Raw genomic sequence first — 17,769 nt, 5'->3', positions numbered from 1 at the left:
CAGGCTCGCTTGAGGTCACAGGACTAAATACCAGACTTTTTTTTTCCCCCTGTATCTATCACAGAGCCGCCGCACCCTACCCCAGGCCCTTGAAAAGAAACTTGGGTTTGTTTAGAGGTGAGTCTTGGCAGCCTTGTCTGCTGCTCTCGCAAACCCCAAGAAAACAACTTATTCTCTCCTGTGGAGAGTCAGCATCACCGTCAGCATCACCCACCTCTCCTTCAAACGTCTGCCAAGGATATAAAACTTTCCACCTTCTTCCCTCCCTCCCACCCCAATCAGTTCAGGTAAGAGGGGCGAAAAACACGAGAAGGAGAAGGCGCCCCCAGCCCCTTGGCGTCCACACGGCGAGGGGCCGCAGCCACCCGGACGCCCCAGAAACCACGGGAAGCGACTGGCCCCAAGTTCGCTGCGCTCTGGTCCCTCTGCGGCTTGGCAGTCAGCTCGCGCCCCCCGTCCCGGAACGTCTACACGCGCGAGCCGGGCGGGCCTCCCCCCTCACCGGGCCGCGCTCCCGGCCCCGCGCGGACCCCCCCTGCCCTCCCCCGGCCGGCGACGCGGCGCCCAGGCACCTACCTGCAGACGGGGCGGCCGGGGTCCCAGCGCGCTGCTGCTCTGCGGCCGCGCGGGCACTGGCGGGGCCCGGCGCCGGCCAGGGGGCGCTCGTCACCCCGCCGCCCGAGCGCCCGAGCCGGCTCCGCGGACGCCCGCCCAGGAGCCCGCGCCCCGCGCCGCGTCCCCTCCCACTGCGGCCGCGCTCCTCCCCGGCGCTGCCCGCCCGGCTGCCGCTCGGCCCCGGGCAGGACCCGCCGCGCGCCCCCGCCGCGGGGAGGCGGAAGGTCGCCGGAAGGGGCGCGGAGCACCAGCCGCGGGCCGCGCGCGCGGGGATTCTGCGCCTCACCAAACTGAAAATCGAAAACGATCCTTCCGAAGGGAAGGATCAAGGTCATTCGGGAAAAAGAACTTCGTCGGTTTTGTCTGTTTTTACGCTAAAAGGGCTCGTCAGCATTGTTCTAAAGTTTTCTTTTAAAGAGACCTACGCGAGGAGGTTTGGGTGGATCGTCTTTCCTAGGTTGTGCCCTACCTACGATTTTAATTTTTTCCGTTTTTGCACGCCGTGGGTCGTATGTATAATTTCCAAAGTTGCATTGCTTTAAATTTGACAGCCCTCGAAACTGCAATGTAATGTCCTCCCAGTGCATTTGTCATTTGAAGACTTGTACACCTTGCTGGTGATACTAATGGTAATCATGAGGATAATCGGGGTGGTTTTTCCTGTACTCCATAGAGTTAATTTTTCCTTCGGGTTAGAAACTATATGTCTGGTTGCCAATATCATTACAGAGCTATTCTCTCTCAATTATGACATTACATGATTAAAATGTGCTTGGTTCGGACTTTTGCTGCTAACATGTGCTAAGACCAGATAAGTCTGCGAAATAATTTCTTTTTTGAGAGAGAGATTTAAAAGGTATAAAAGAGCAAAACCTTGGATTACTAAGCTTCTGATCATGGATGTATAGGGTGTCAGCTGAAAAGTTCCTCTGACTACAGCTAGCTCCAAACTTTTAATCTAAAGATGAAGAATGTAGACCCAGAAGGTTTGGGTGACTTGAGTAATTCACACTGCTGCTTTGTGGCAGGCCTGTGCGGGGAAGCCAGAAACGGTGACTCTTACCCCTAATGAACGCAGCAAAACAAACACACACACCTGTTAAGGATAAAAATGGAATCCCTGAAAACTAGCCCCTCTCCTATCCTTGTTAATATCTAACAGCTCTGAACTGACCCTCAGGCAGAATCACCCAGCAGAGAGGCTGTCGGGTCTTGGAAGATTCTAGCAGTGTGAGGATGGACGGAACCTCAGATGTGACACTCACCATGGCATCATGAGAGCCTGGCACATAGTAGGCACTCATTGTATACTTACTATTGAAATTTGGAGGCAAAAGGTAGGTATGGCTGGGAGCAAGGTGGCAGAGCTGGCAGAATTAGCCCCACTGAGAAGTCCAACTTCTCTCTGCAGACTGCAAAAGAGAAAACTCCTAGTTCAATACGCCTTCCTCCTGGTTCTTCTCCAGCCATCCTTAAACAGAGACTATCACATCGAGAGGAGATGGCGGACTGCCAGTACTGCAGTGCCGGAAAGATAGTGAACCCACTCATTCCCCATTGCTGGGGTTTTCATTGACCATTCGCAAATGGGGTTACGGACATATAGAAGCTCAAGGAAAATCCATATGTCCTTTCAACGTAATCTATCGTCAGTGGCTTTAAAAAAGTTCCGAATAATGAAGGTCATGTCCTGAGAGCCTGTATACCAAACAATGTGGTGGGCGTTTTGATGCACTATTCATTTAATCCTCGTAACAGTTATGGGGTAGATGTTCTATCATCACTATCATCTTTATGTTAGAGATGAGAATAATGAAACTTACAATAGTCATAGAGCTTGCCCCAAACCCCACAGTTAATAAAGTCCCAGAACCAGCATTTAAACTCAGGCCCATGTGAAGCAACCCCCTCAAGCACCATTGAATATTGTCTCCATTCTGCAGCCATTCCCTCTGTTTTCTGCTTGGCTCTTCTTTGGACAACTGGTCTCTGGGGCCCCACGCCACTCTACTATTCTATAACCACGTAGCCATACAGTTGGAAACCCAGTAATCTAAAGACTGAATCTTTTAAAACAATATTCGTCTTATGTCTAGGAAGAGGTGTTTGCTTTTTGTGGGTGTGTTTGTCTTGAACCTCGCCTAAAAGAAAAAAACAAATCCAGCTCTGTTCTTGTTTCATGCTAAGTGTCAGGGATACCTGTAGCACTTTTTGATCCTGGCGTCCTGTGGGGCCAGCCGCCTCCTTCCCCAGGCTACAAGGTATTTCTGTTTTATATCAGACATTGTCTCATTGTTTTATAAACAGGGCTGCTGCTCAGAAGTTCTCTACACCTTTGTTTCCTGGAAGAGGAAATGGCATTTCCTGGAGGGGATGACATGTGGGTGGGGAGGTTCCACTCATTACATGAAACACGCTCAAACTTTCGGTTGTGTACTTCTTTTCCCCCTCAGTTTCTGCCCTCAAGTTTCCTGGAATGATGCTGAACACAGTGTGGTACGGTGGCTTCAGTCCACCTTCGCCAGAACAGGCATGATCCCTGCTTTTACGGTGGCATCAGTTCACCTTTGCCGGAACAGGCATGATCCCTGCTTTGGATCCACAGCTAAGAAATAGACGACTTCAAGAATCTTCTCTCTGGAGAGATCACAATCCATCTTCCTTCAACCAGGAATTTGCAAAAGGGAGCCTGAGACATCACCTCGCTCTTATTTTGGACCTAGCTGGCGATTATCCTCTGTCTCTAGAAGAGACCCCATCTTACACCTGTGAGGTTCACCTTCCATAAAGGATTTAGGATAGAAATTAAAGAGATGATGTTCTTATTCTGACCCTCAAATCCAAGGAAGATGGTATTTGGGGAGAAGCAGGACATGACAAACAGATGATTTGAACAAAGGATTATTTAACAAGGACACTTCTGTCTCCGCAGTAACTCACCACTCGGAGGGAAACCAGTTTGGACAATTCCCTGAGGAGTTGGCTGCCCAGCTGTCACTTTCCCAAAGGCCTGGCAGAGATTGTTTTTAAAGTGGTCAGCCTGAATCCCCGGGAGAATCGGCATGGAATTAGAAGTCAATGATCTATCCTAACCGAAGACCTGAGAAACATGTGGAGCCTCGTGTAAATTTATTCAGAAAATGTCAAAATTATTCTAGGAGTTATAGGTGAAAGTGACAGACGCAGATGAAAAACAGGTATTTTAAATTCACAGCGTGGACAAGGGAAAGGGAGATTTTTTTTTTTTCCTATTCAATCTAACTTTATGCATTCAAATGGGAAAACGGATAATTAGAAGTTAGAAATTGTTATTGCAAGAAGAGAGCTCTAAACCCTGAAGCCAAAACAGGCCCTCCCCTTAGGGAGTAAATAAACTTTGATTTCTGTTGATAATAAGATTGATACCAACTCTTCCAAACCATGAAAGGGAATGGTGGATACTGATTTTATCCTGAGGTAAAAAGTAACAATGCTCATAATGTGATGTTTTTGAAAGTCTCATTGTTATGCATGCTTAGTAATGTTAAGCTAGTTTTAAAATCTTAGACAAGGTATGAGAGGGAGGCATTATATCTTCATTTAAGAAAAGGATGATGAGTGACCTCATAGTGGCTAATATTTATTGTGCGTTTTTGTCATGCGCCAGGGCATGGTGTGGACACTTTAATTATTTCATTTGATTGTTACAATGAATCCCCCGAGACGGGGAATATCCTCTTCATTTTACAGATGTGACGGCTGAGTCTTAGAAATCAAACAAATGAGTTGTCAGGCTCACTGAGCCAGTAAGTAATGGGGTATGGCTTGACTCCTAGTCTGCCGAGCCCCACATTCATGACTTTGGCCAGTATATACACAGAAACAAGACAAGAGCTGAAATTATAGCCTGACTCTTGAAACAGTAAAGGAATTGTGTGTGGTTACAGGTGTCCTAATTCACACAATATTCTAAGAAGAGTTAACACATATATACATGGCCAATTCATAAATTATAATATATCAAAATGCCCACTTGAGGCAGCCGTAGGAAATAAAGCAGAATTCAGTCTTTAATGATGTAGAACATGGAGAGGTCATTTTTTCCCTCTTGAACATCAACTATTATTACATTATAGAAGAATGAAATTGAGTATGATAGTGTCTCCTCTTCACCCCCCACCCCATTTTTTTTTTTTTAAAGGTAGGGGAGTTATAAAAGCACTATATTGCTGTCTTGTTTTAGTTGTGGCTTTTGAAATCCTATAGCACCGATTTTTTTTTTTTTAAGTCATCACTGACAACAAAGAGACTCCAATTGTAACATAAGTATCTGAATCAGATAGCAGATGGTAACATTTTCAATGTTGTTATAGCAGAGATAGCAGTTAACACAATAAACTTTTGGTGTGTTTGTGAGGTCTAAGGGAGAATCGGGGAGAAAGGAAAGGTCCAGTATTTCTAAGGACCCACAGATACAGTTCTGGATTTGGTGAATGCAAGGATATCAGCATAATGAGTATGGTCCAAATGCATGTAAAATTTTGTCTGAAACTAAACAGGTATTGATTAGATAGAGTCATCATACAGACCGCTTTTTTAGTGATTCCCTTCCACCGAAAAGCAAAAGCAAACTAAAAGTCCAAAAGACTGAACATTTGATGAGAAATTCTCCCCAGGGGGGACTAATAAATCTGAGAACTAATCTGTGAATCAAGATAAAACCTGTCATATTTATGAATTTCATTATTACAATTCTGCAATTTGACACCACACAATTGCCTAGGATTTGAAAATCTATCAGTGAAGGTACATTACTTTACAGTAAACCACTTTATTCTCTCAATCCCTTTTTTAAAAAAAAGCAAACACCGCACCTGCCCCTACTTCTCTCTTCTTCAACCATAGCCTCAAGCACACACCATTTATGGTTTTATTTTGACAACACACACACAGAATTTATGTTGGACTACGTGGGAGAGTCTGTCAGGTTTCTTCCAGCTTTAAAATTCTGAATATAAATGCCAATTAAAAGAAAGTTCTGATTGTCAGTGATGGGGAATGTAATATCATTGCTTCTAGTACTCATTGCTATTTAAATGTATTCACTGGAATAAAAAATTCAAATACTGTCAAGGAAGTCACACACTGATAGCACAGGAAACACAGAAAATCATTACTTTCTTCTTTGCGTACAGCTTTCCTGCCTACACCAGAGTCTCAACGGTTCACTTTAAAGTACACGTTTCGTGCAACAAAAATATAAGTAATTTTTTTTTCTCATTAGTCAGAATAGTGGCCTAAGGAGGCTAAACTGACCATATTTAGCTGTTGTGTGAGTCCATCAGATGTGCTCTGGTGCGTCGTCACACTTCATCCCACAACCCCACCATCTCATCCCTGAAATGTTTGTTTTTAACCCCAAATGGCAACCCTCGAGGCTGGTTATTTCTTTCAACTTACGTGGCTTATACGTTATAAGTAGATCCAAGCTGATATTTTCTTCTTCTTTTTCTTTTTTTTCTGCTTGTTACTCAACAGCGTCAGCGAACAAAAGAAGTAAAGCACTGCGTTTGGGATTCAACACATCTTTCGGGGAGCAGATGTTTTGTCTCAGTTTTACACATTAAACACACACACTCACGTGCACCTCCGTTGCCCAGTGCCTGAATAAATATACTCTGATGGTTAAGGAGAAACCCATGATATTTAAGTAACATAGCAATAGCTTTTATTCTATTTGCACATTTATGCAACATTTAAAATGATGAAAAACTAATGTTTTCACACCTCATTTTTGAACTTGATGGAGCTATGCTCAAGACCCCAAACTAAATGTACAGAATCACTATGTTGTGCACCCCAAACTGATGTGCCGTTCACTGTAGTCGACTATGGTCCAATAAGAAATGTAAAAAAAAAATCAAAGACCTGTTGTATCTCAGATTAGAAGATACGTTTATTTTTCTAAATAGACCACAAAGAGCATACATTATTTCAGAAATTCTGTCCTCTAAGTGTTTGTTTTAGAGTTAATAAGAGAGGACACATTCATATTACATCCTGCAGATTTCGTAGGAAGAATTGAGTAGACGAGAACTCTAACGTCCCTAGAAAACCTTGAGAAGAGAATGCTGGACTTCAAATGATCGACTGCCATTTGTAGAGCATTCGGACCATGGTATTTTACAGAAATCATCTTGTTAAACCGTTATAACAATCCCATAACATGGGTGTTGTTATTCACACTTTACAGATGAGAACACTGAGGTTCAGAAAGGCCAAGTAACTTATCCAGTATCACACAGCAAGAGTGGCAAAGCCAGAAACAGAACCCAGGTGGGCTCAACTGGACCCACTAAACTGGGTCTGGAGAATTCCGGCCATCGTCTACAAAGGCTAAAAATGGGGGTCATTTTCTGCAAGCAGATTTTTAAAGATAATACTATTTTTCCTATGATAAAAGTTACGCATTTACTTGAATGCACACACACACACACACACACACACACATCTAGAAATTAGAGAAAATAAAAACAGAAAAAAGATTGCTTATAATTTTCCAACCCAGGGGGTGTTTTTCCTTATTATCTTTTAACCATGTGTAATTTGGGGAATTATTTTATTTTAAAAATAAATTTTACTTGTTGCTCGATTGTAAAGGAATGAATATTCATCATAGGAATTTTGAAAAATATAAACGTGTAAAAGAAACTTTAATTCCCTAAGCTCAAAATATAAAGATAATTATTATTTCTTTGGTCTCTTATTCTCGTCGTGGCTGTGGGCGCAAGTCTTGAGACACAAGCTAAAACTACCTATATCACACATGCCATTTACAGCCCATGAAATCTTTTAACTTGTTTGATTTTTGCTTGATTCATTGATGTTTTATTTGTCAAGGAATTACAAATATGATTTTTAGGCAGATGATTGCAATTCTCTGGTTGCTCTAAATAAGACTAGCTACTTTGCCTTTTACTAAATGACACAAATTACTCCCCCCTACACAAAATACCTTCAAGAATGAACAATGCCTCTGTTTAAATCTGCCCTTATAACTCTACAGAATGGCTTATTTATTTTTTCTTCAAATGTAATTTGCTTTAAGCAGTGTCCCCTTCACGGTGAAAGAAAACCACCAACTCCCTGTTCACTCCTAATTGGATCGTGCCCTTCTAGCTGGAGGAAAAAGCTTCTGGTCAGGTGAAAGCAACTGATTCTGTCCGCCAGATTAAGTAAAGAAGTTTAGGTGTTACATAAATCTGGGAGGGCTGCAGAAATGTGGATTAATTTTAATCACACTAAGAAAGTTTGTCTCCAGGCAAAAGGCAAGAAAGTTGTTGCTTGAGAACGTTCATGTCTTGTGACTGGACCTGCCAAGGGAACTTAAAAAGACTTAAAGACTTAAGAACTTAAAAAGGCTTCTGGGTGAAACACAGCAAGGTGCAGAACATTCTAGCTACTCGATGTTATTACCCGGCTTCTGCTTTTCCTGGGAACCTAGTAAGAACCCCCCTAAAGAAACCAAACAGGAAATCAACTGGAAGTGGTGAGACACGTGTTCTCGAGGTTATTGTGCGTGTTCCCTAGGGTGTCAAAGAACTTAAAAGAATTAAAAAACAAACTATTGTACATCTATTTGCTTTTGCACACCTCTCTCTATTTACTTTTTGCGGATTCACACTCTCTTTCCCTTGCTATTTCATTTGGACAGAAAGGAGACCTCTTCCCTTGTTTGAAACTTAAACTCTTCCTTCTACGTCTTAGCCAAAAAAAAAGAAAATGCCCCAAATTCCACCATCTCTTTTGTGACCCCCCCCCCCGGACATAGTGCCTGCATTATGTACATTCTGGGGAGGTTGTGGAGAAAGGGAATTCTCATGCCACTTGGCGGTATGTACTGAAGCTGAGTGTATGGGTATCCCATGATCCGGGCATTCCAGGAACACACAACCCACAGAAATGGATACACATATGCACTAAAAGATGGGAGCAACATATTCATGTCAGCGCTATTCATAATCACCTCAGGCTGGAAATTCCTCAAGCATGCATCAGCTGTAAAATGCATAATTAAACTGCGATATGTCAATCAATGGAAACGACGCAGCCATGAAAATTAACACACCAGGGCTACGGCATGAACAAATCTTGTAATCACAACATTGAGTGAAAGAAGTCTGGTCTAAAAGATACTGTATGATTTCATTTACAGAAAGTTCAAAACTGGGTAAAATAATGGATGCTATGAGACGTCAGGATAGTAGTTATCGCATTTGGGGAGGTGGGTGGTGGTGTGTCTGGGAAGGCGGGTGAGTTAGGATGGCTTATGCCGCGTTGGTGATATTCTGATCACTTGATGTAAGAAGTGGGTTACATAGAAATGTTCACTTTGTAAAAATCCATCTGGCTGCATATTTGTGGCTTCTGTACTTTCCTGTCTGTATCAACCCCAATAAAAAGGTTATTTGAAAGAGACTAGAAATAACAAGTGTCAGGGAGGATGTGGAGGAAGGAGAGAACCCTCATGCACTGTTGGTGGAAATGTAAATTGGTGCAGCCACATGGAAAACAGAATGGAGGTTCCTCTAACAATATGACTCAGCAATTTAATTTCTGGGTATTTATCCAAAGAGAAGAAAAACATTATTTCAAAATGTTATCTGCACCCCAAGTTCACTGCAGCATTATTTATAACAGCCAAGATATGGATGCAACCTAAGTGTCCGTCAGCGGATGAGTGGATAAAGAAAATGTCACATATATATAATGGAATATATTTTTAATGGAATATTATTTAGCCATTAAAAAAAAAGAATGAAATCTTGCCATTGGCAACAACATGGATGGACCTCAAGGGCATTTTGCTTAGTGAAATAAGTTAGACAGAAAGACACATGACATTAACATATGATCTCTCTTGTACACAGAATCTAAAACAAACAAAAGAACAACTAAGCTCATAGTTACAGAGAACAGATCTGCGGTTACCAGAGGTGGGAAATGGGGGTAGGAGAAGTGGGTGGACTGTTCTTTGGGTTTTGTTTGGTTGTTTGTTTTAGTTTAAATAGATTGAGTTTTTTTAGAAAGGTTCCTTGAAAATGAAATGCAATATTATCATATTCATGAAGCCCTTTCTGTATAGGCAGAAACAGGGTCCGTGTCCCAGGTAATGCAGAGCTGATTAATTCAGGGAGTGCGACGGTGAGGGCAGATCTCACCCTCTCTCTGTCTCTTTGTGATTCTCTGTCTCTTTCTCTTTCTCTCTCTTTCTCTGTCTCTGTCTCCCTGCTTCTGTCTCTATTTCTTGCTGTTTCTCTGTTTCTGTCTCTATCTCCCTATCTTCTTCTCTCTTTGTGCTTTTTAGGAAGCCAACAAGTTAAGTTTAACATGATTCCAAATCATTAATACTTTCTGAGTCCTTTTTGCTTAACGAGTGAAGGAGTTAGACAAGATGGTGTTTCCAGTCCTTTTTTTTTTTTTTTTTTTTTTTATTAATAATGATTTTTTATTATATTATGTTAGTCACCATACAGTACATCCCCGGTCTAATGAATCATCGAGCCTTACATCGAAATCCAGTCCTTTTGAATCCCCCTTGCTTTAATTCTAGGCTCCTCCCCACCTCTTGTTTTCGCAGTGATGTCTCTCTCTCTCTGAAATCCTATGACACACCCTGCTGAATGGCAGCCCATTGACAACTCCCCTGTATGGATTTCTGCTGTGTCCCTGGATCCCTACTGCCGTGCCTTGCACAGAGCCGGTGATACAAAATATTTGTTCTGTTAAAGGCAAAAGCCCAGTAAAGAAAAGTTTGAGTGCTTCATTATAATCAGTGGGTAAGTGCCTCAAAAATTGAAAAAAAGAGAAAATATTTTTCAGGTTGGGTGAAAGGCAGTTCATGCCAATTTCTAAATGTGATCCAAGAACGCAAAGTACAAACGGGAGTAATTATGACCACTCAGCTTGGAGGCAGCATGTCCGCGAGATTAAAGTGTCACGAAGTAACTGCCATGAAATATAAACAAAGGCAATAAAGAATCATCTGGAAAAGGTTTACTTGGATTAATGAGAGATAAGGTTTACGTGATAGAAAACTGGGGATTGATAAAGAATATTGAAAAGGAAGGTTGGCTGTTAAGAGTTTGTCTGCTTGGGGTGCCTGGGTGGCACAGCGGTAAAGCGTCTGCCTTTGGCTCAGGGCGTGATCCCGGCGTCATGGGATCGAGCCCCACATCAGGCTCCTCCACTATGAGCCTGCTTCTTCCTCTCCCACTCCCCCTGCTTGTGTTCCTTCTCTCACTGGCTGTCTCTATCTCTGTCAAATAAATAAATAAAATCTTTAAAAAAAAAAAAGAGTTTGTCTGCTTGTCTTCTGAATTGCTCAATTGCACTTCGTTGTACTTCTTAAGGAGCTGAAAATATTTATTTCAAAAGAAAAGTTACACTGCAGAAAAACAAACCTCTATTCGCTTGATAGAAATACCTTTTGAGAACCTTCACTCTCCTTTATTATTGTTTTTCAAATATTTCTTTGTTCACGACGAAGCGATTTGATCTGCGGTTAGTCTCCTGAGTGATCGGAGTGATACTGGTGACTTCTGAGGCTGACCCTCCCTTGCCGATAGTGTGTGTTTTCTCATCAGGCATGGAGTATGCAGACAAAATTGAGTTTCTAAAACTGCCAAATCCAGGGTCAGGGGCTGGAATAGGAATCTTTCAAGGAGCAGCCACCCTGGGGGCCAGCTGGGCCGAGGAAAGAGGGGCATCGTAGGAGCAAGGGAGCCGGACGGAGGAAGGTCCTTGCGGACCAGGCTGAAAGGGACTGTGGGCTCTGGTTGACCCACTCCCTGTACCTCCCCATCACAAAACCCCGTGAGCAAGGTGCTGTCAGGTACGGGGGTGGGTGTCTGTTCGTAACCTGGTCCCGCGGGTACCTCTGGTGTTGCTGAGGAACTCAGAGAAATAGAGGGAATTTGCAAGCTATGCTTTCAGAAAAGTGTCAACGTTCACTTGGTTTCTGACTCTCAGCCTTAAAGAAGCACCAACCCCTTTTTCTTTACCTTCAACAGCAGCTAAATCTTGATTATAAAAGGCTCCCCATGACATTTAAAGTTCTTGCTCGCAGAGTAGGTGCTCAATACATTTTACAACACTTCTTTGCTTCCATTTATCTCACAGATAAGAATTAGTTTAATTAAGACATGTGAAAGTTTATAAGTAAGCGTGTTACAAGGTTATAAGAAGTGTTCCCTTCTAATGTGATCGGCTATATTAAGAATACAGGTGGGGTAATCTGGTGGAAAGTGCATGGACTTCAGAGCCGTGGAAATCCAGATTCATGACCGGGCTTCACTACTGACCAGCCGTGTGGGTACGGGGCAGTCCCATCTCTCTGGAGCTCTGTTTCCTCCGTTGTGATGGACTACATAATGTTCATTGCAATTTTAAAAATCCATAACCTGACTCTGACAAATATTTGTACTTTTTTTTTTTGGCTCCTGATAATTACATTGATATCAGTTAGGTAATTGCTTTGTATGCGTGGAGATTGGCTAAAAGTTACATTTTCAACTTACTCGAATTTATTGGAGCAGAGGAAGCCATAAGTAAGACATTTCCATTTCCAGTGACAGCTACCTGGTATTTTAAAGTCTTGCATTTCATTGTTCACCCTAATGTTTTCACTAAAACACATGTGGTTTTCAAACACAGGAAAGAAAACATGGTAGCTTGTGGTTATAATTTCCACTAGAAGACAGAAAAAAGTGTAGCTCAGAAAGAGTGTTTGTGGGGAGTTCCTTTAAACATGAAAGCCCAGGCTTGAAGCTTTTTTTTTTTTTTTTTTCTTGAGAACACTGTTAATTGTTGCAAGTTTCAAAAGCCGTTGAAAATAGGGCTCAACTGCCTCCATGTCACAGTTCCAATGGACCCGTGGCCGCCCGGCAATGACAGTTTCAGGACCTTGGACGTTTGCAACCCCGAGTGTTTTTCAGCAGCCACTTGTTTCTTCTTTCAATTCAAATTCCGGGAAATTTGGAGAAAATGTCTTTCCAGGTGACTCTTTGCATTTCCCAAGCAGCCCTAAGAGTCCTTAACAGACTCTATCTTGAAGCAAATCGACCCAAGGAAAGAGCTTTTCCTCCTGCATTTGACCCTCGCAGTTAACTCTCACGTCTGGCTCTGTCTTCCGCTGTGATCAGTTGACTTCATAGCAAAATTAATTAATTTTTCAATAAGTATTTAAGGAGCACCAACTAAGTTGATGATGGATTCCACAGTGAATCAGCAGGAAATGCAAAAAAAAACAAACAAACAAAATGAAAATCCTTTGCATTTTCTGAAATGTAAGCACCAAAACCTATTAGAGATGCGGAGTAAGTTTTATGTAAATTTTTATGTAAATTCTGTTTTCACAAGACACTAGTATTTGAAGTTTGGAAGTCCTCTAGCCAGGTGGTTGGGTGACCTCCTAGTGAGGGAGAGACCACTTACTAAATTGAAATCATTGGTTCCAGAAGCCATCTGCTAAAGGTAACAGAGAAAAATGCGTAAGTAGAGGAATAAATACATGGTAATTTAAATGTTTTCTTACTATCACAATTGTGAGTTGCCTTACTGAGTAAGTAAAGCTCTTTAGGATGGCGGGAGGAACAAATACAGGTGATTTTCACATGTGGGTTCAGTTTTAGAGGGAACAGCGATGTAGGTATAAGAAGAAAGCCAGAGCGACTGTTCGAAGTCTGTCAAGCTCTTACCTGCCACAGAGTGAGATGTTATCAGCATGTATGTGTTTATACACAAGCACAGATGTGCGGGGTGAGTATGTCTCTCTCTGTGTCAGTGCAGGACTGTGCTGGGGAGGTCCTCCTAAGTGGTGCTCCCGCTTCCCTCCTGCTGCACTGCAGCCTGCCCTCAGCCAGCAGCCAGAGTAGCCCTGCCCATGCCCCAGGGAGGCGTGCCACTCCCCTGCCCCAGCCCTCCAGGGTCTCGCTTCTTGCTGACACCGTGGCCCAGCCCTACCGCAGCCACCTCCCTCGTGCACCCACTGCATTCGCTTCCCACACATTCAGCCCTCCCCACCCTCCCCCGCATGCCAGACAAGTCTCAGCTCCTTTGGGTCTTGGTCTGAGCCTCAGTTTCTCAGTGAGTGTTGCCCAGATCACACCGCAGCCCCTAAGACCCCCTATCCATCCGTAGACACCATTCCCTGTAAGTCCCCTCTTCCAGTTTGTTCCACCTATCTAGAACATAAGCTCCATGTGAGCGAGATTATTTGTGTCCTTTCATTTTCTTTTTTTTTTTTAAAGATTTTATTTATTTATTTGACAGAGATAGAGACAGCCAGCGAGAGAGGGAACACAAGCAGGGGGAGTGGGAGAGGAAGAAGCAGGCTCACAACGGAGGAGCCTGATGTGGGGCTTGATCCCATAATGCCGGGATCACGCCCTGAGCTGAAGGCAGACGCTTAGGCACCCCTGTCGTTTCATTTTCTATCACACCCCTGACTCTAATAGTCACTCAAACAATACTTGTTAGATGGATGAATTAATCAAAGGCAGCTAATCGTGATATATTTACATATAAATAAAACGCATTCACTTATCTATGTGAAAGAGTTAAATAGCTGTAGATTTAATTCTTTCACATTACAAGTTAACACCTTTCTAACTAAAAACAAAGAGCAAATTCTTCATTTTTACTTATTTATTTTCTTTTTCCCTCAATTTTATTGAGGCATAGTTGACAATTTAAAAATTGAATGTATTTAAAGCGTGCAATGTGACGGCGATTCAGCGTGCACGCAATGCGGTGCTATTAACTGCAGTCGCGTTGTTGGGCGTTAGGTCCTGAATATCTGGAATGAGTCCTTTCACATCACAAGAAGTATTTGAGCTATTTACATGTAAAAACAGAGAGCAAATTCTTTACTTTAAATGGAATGTCTTCCTTCAGAAAATCGAAATCGGGGCACCTGGGTGGCTCAGTCGGTTAAGCGACCAATTCTTGATTTTGGCTCAGGTCATCATCTCAAGGTCGTGAGATCGAACCCAGGCTTGCTCCATGCTTAGTGGGGAGTCTGCTTGAGATTGTCTTTCCCTCTCCTTCTGCCCCTCCCCCGCCCGCTCTCTCTCTCTCTCTCTCTCTCAAATAAATAAATATAAAAAAAAAAGAAAACTGGGATCAAATCATTTCCATAAAGATCAGTAATAAGTCAATGAATAAATATATTACTATTAATTAATTAATTAATTAATTAATCAATAAACCTGAGTCCAGGAATTACTGTTTTCAAATAGAGTGCTGTATTTCTTTGCAATGGGTGCTGTAACAAATTACCATACTCTTAGAAGTTTAAAACAAAACAAATTTGTGATCTCACAGTTTGTAGACCAGAAGTTGGGGTGGATCCAGCTGGTTTCTCTGAAACTGGGGTGTTGGGAGGCTCTGGAAGAAGCCTGGGCTCCTTCAGGCTAGAGCGTGGCAGAGTCCGTCCGGTACCTTGCACCTGTAGGACTGAAACCTCATTTTCTAACTGGTTGTCCGATGGGAGCCACCCCCAAGTTTCTCTCTAGTCCTCACAGGAGGGCCCACACCGAACATCAGCAATGCCCTTGCCTTCTCTCTCTTGGAATCTTCTTGAATCCCCTTCTGCCACATCTCTTGCCTCTAGTCAGAGAAAATTCTCTACCTTTAATGGCTCATTAGGTCAGACTAGATTCACCCAGATAATCCAGGACAATATCTCTATTTTAAGACCTGCCGTCTTACTTCTATCTGGGAATCAGGGGCGGACATCTTTGGGAGGACTGTTCTGCCTTCTACAGGTGTGAATTTTTTTTTAAGATTTTATTTATTTATTTGAGAGAGAGAGAGAGAGAGAGAACAAGTGGGGGGAGGGGCAGAGGGAGAAGCAGACTCCTTGCAGAGCAGGGAGCCCACCGTGGGGCTGATCCCAGGACCCTGGGATCATGACCTGACCTGAAGACAGATGCCCAACCAACTGAGCCGCCCAGCTGCCCTACAGGGGTACATTTTTAAAGATTCTAAAGATTTTTAAAGATTTGTTTCCAGAAAAGTAACGGCCAGGAGCGCCTGGGTGGCTCAGTCGGGCAAGCGTCAGACTCTTGGTTCCGGCTCAGGTCCTGATCTCCGTGCTCAGTGCGGAATCTGCTTGTCCCTCTCCCTCTGCTTCTCCCTGCACTCATGCTCTTTCTCTCCATCTCTTGAATAAATACAAAAATAAAATCTTAAAAAAAAAAAGAAAAGAAAAGTAACTAACTGCCAATGAAAGATCCTGACTCTAGGTTGCTGTTGAGAATAGAAAGAATGCTTCTTCCCGATGTTGGTCAAGTTACAGGTCTGGATTGAAAGAGAGAGACAGAAGAACAAAGGAGTAGCTTCCTTAGACTGGATACTGCGTTGTCCCAGAGTCCCCTTGACTTTTTGTATTCATGGTTTTGATAGAATCAAAATCTATCACGAAAGATCATACCAATTTATGCTAAAGAAACACATAGGAGACTGCTTTATAAAACCAGGAAGTCAACTGATAACTTTTTTAACGCCCTCATTCCCAAATGTCTATTAAAGCCTTTTTGGTGTTGGGGAGTATTTCAAGTATCACTTCCATTCTAGGAAGAGAAGGGGCTGAAATCAAGTAAACAAAGCAACGGGATCACTTCAGAGAATCATAAATGCTTCAAAGGCTGTTCTCTAGGGTGATGTGATAGAGAGAAGGTGCCAGAGTGGTGTGGGAAAGTGTGGCATTGAAATAAGACCTGAGCAAGGAATCTGCCTCAGAGGTTTGGATGTCTTGGGGGGAGGCACCAAGGAACAGCGCTTTCCGAGGTGGAGGGAGCAGCTAACTCTGAGGCTTCCAGTCTTAAAAAGGCACATTAACGACAGAGCCACGGCCTTCTACCAGAAATTGCCCCAAAACAACAAGACAAACGGCCACAACAACATGAAATCTCAATGACATCAAACCATGGCATGTGGAGAAGTGCTGTCAAAGGCTTGCTGTCGGCAGACAGGATGGGAGAGGCCACGTTTAAAGGGATGGTACACAGGATGTGACAGTAAGGATGACTCCTCCTGCGTAGAACTCGTCTGGGAACAACGCCTTCCACCTTACGCTGAGCGGAAGAAGCCAGACGCAGAAGAAGAGCACATGCTGCGTGGCTCCGTTCATGGGAACCGCCAGAGCAGACAAAACCGTGTGATAGAAGGTAGATTAGGGGCTTTCTGGGGCAGGGGATGGGGCTGGAAACTGGCAGCACGGAGACACGGGAGACCCGAGAGAGATGGAAATGCGTTATGCCTCTATTGGGCGTACTTGATAGACATTTGGCAAAAGTCATTGACTTGTGTCATTAAAATGTATGAATTTTGCTGCAGGTAAATTGTTCCTTAATACATTTGTTAAAAATAATAAAATTAGGGGCGCCTGGGTAGCTCAGTCGTTAAGCGTCTGCCTTCGACTCAGGGCGTGATCCTGGCGTTATGGGATCGAGCCCCACATCAGGCTCCTCCGCTGGGAGCCTGCTTCTTCCTCTCCCACTCCCCCTGCTTGTGTTCCCTCTCTCGCTGGCTGTCTCTATCTCTGTCGAATAAATAAATAAAATCTTTAAAAAAAATAAAATTAATAAAATAACTTAAATCTTATACCTATTACTGGACAGAAAAAAGCAAGGTGGGAGACACTATTCCAACCAATGGCATGAGACTGGTGCTCAATTTCCGTTGCAGTAAGAAAAGTTAACATGATCTCCATCCTCGTAGTAAATTTCAAAGTGCCTAATTCAGTATCGCTCATGATAGGCAAAATGTTGTACAGCAGATTTCTAGAACATATTCATCTTGCATTACTGAGGTTTTAACCTGTTGAGCAGCAGCTCCCTGCTTTCCCCTTAGTTCCTGGCAACCACCCTTCTACTCTCTGTTTCTATGAGTTTGATTCCTATTTTTTATTCCTTGTGTAGGTGGAATCACCATGTAATATTTGTCCTTCTCTGACTAGCTTATTTCACTTGATGTCCGCCAGGTTCATGCACATCTGGCACAGTTTCCTTTCTTTCAAGATTGAATCATACTCCATTGTATGTATACACCGCATTTTCTTTTTGAATTCACCTGTCACATTTGAGAAAAACAACAGAAAATCACAGTCCA

The 17,769-nt window shown here is 43.0% G+C and overlaps 1 protein-coding gene and 1 long non-coding RNA gene across 2 annotated transcripts in view; one reads left to right on the top strand and one right to left on the bottom strand.

The window, feature by feature from the left end:
* Positions 1-680, bottom strand: part of PRKCQ (protein kinase C theta) — a 168,963-nt gene extending 168,283 nt beyond the window's left edge. The window contains exon 1 of the mRNA XM_040645445.1: positions 577-680. The gene's annotated coding sequence lies outside the window, so the exon portion shown is untranslated. The remainder of the gene's footprint in view (positions 1-576) is intronic.
* LOC121106322 lies at positions 68-7,104 on the top strand. The gene is made up of 2 exons (XR_005838952.1): positions 68-287; positions 3,069-7,104. It is a non-coding gene; the product is annotated as an uncharacterized LOC121106322 (long non-coding RNA).
* The last annotated feature ends 10,665 nt before the right edge of the window (positions 7,105-17,769 follow it).

This window comes from Ursus maritimus, unplaced genomic scaffold (genome assembly GCF_017311325.1).
Source record: "Ursus maritimus isolate PB19 unplaced genomic scaffold, ASM1731132v1 scaffold_31, whole genome shotgun sequence".
NCBI lineage: Eukaryota > Metazoa > Chordata > Mammalia > Carnivora > Ursidae > Ursus > Ursus maritimus.
Note: the sequence above shows the minus strand (reverse complement) of the source record. Positions and strands in the feature narration are given on the sequence as shown.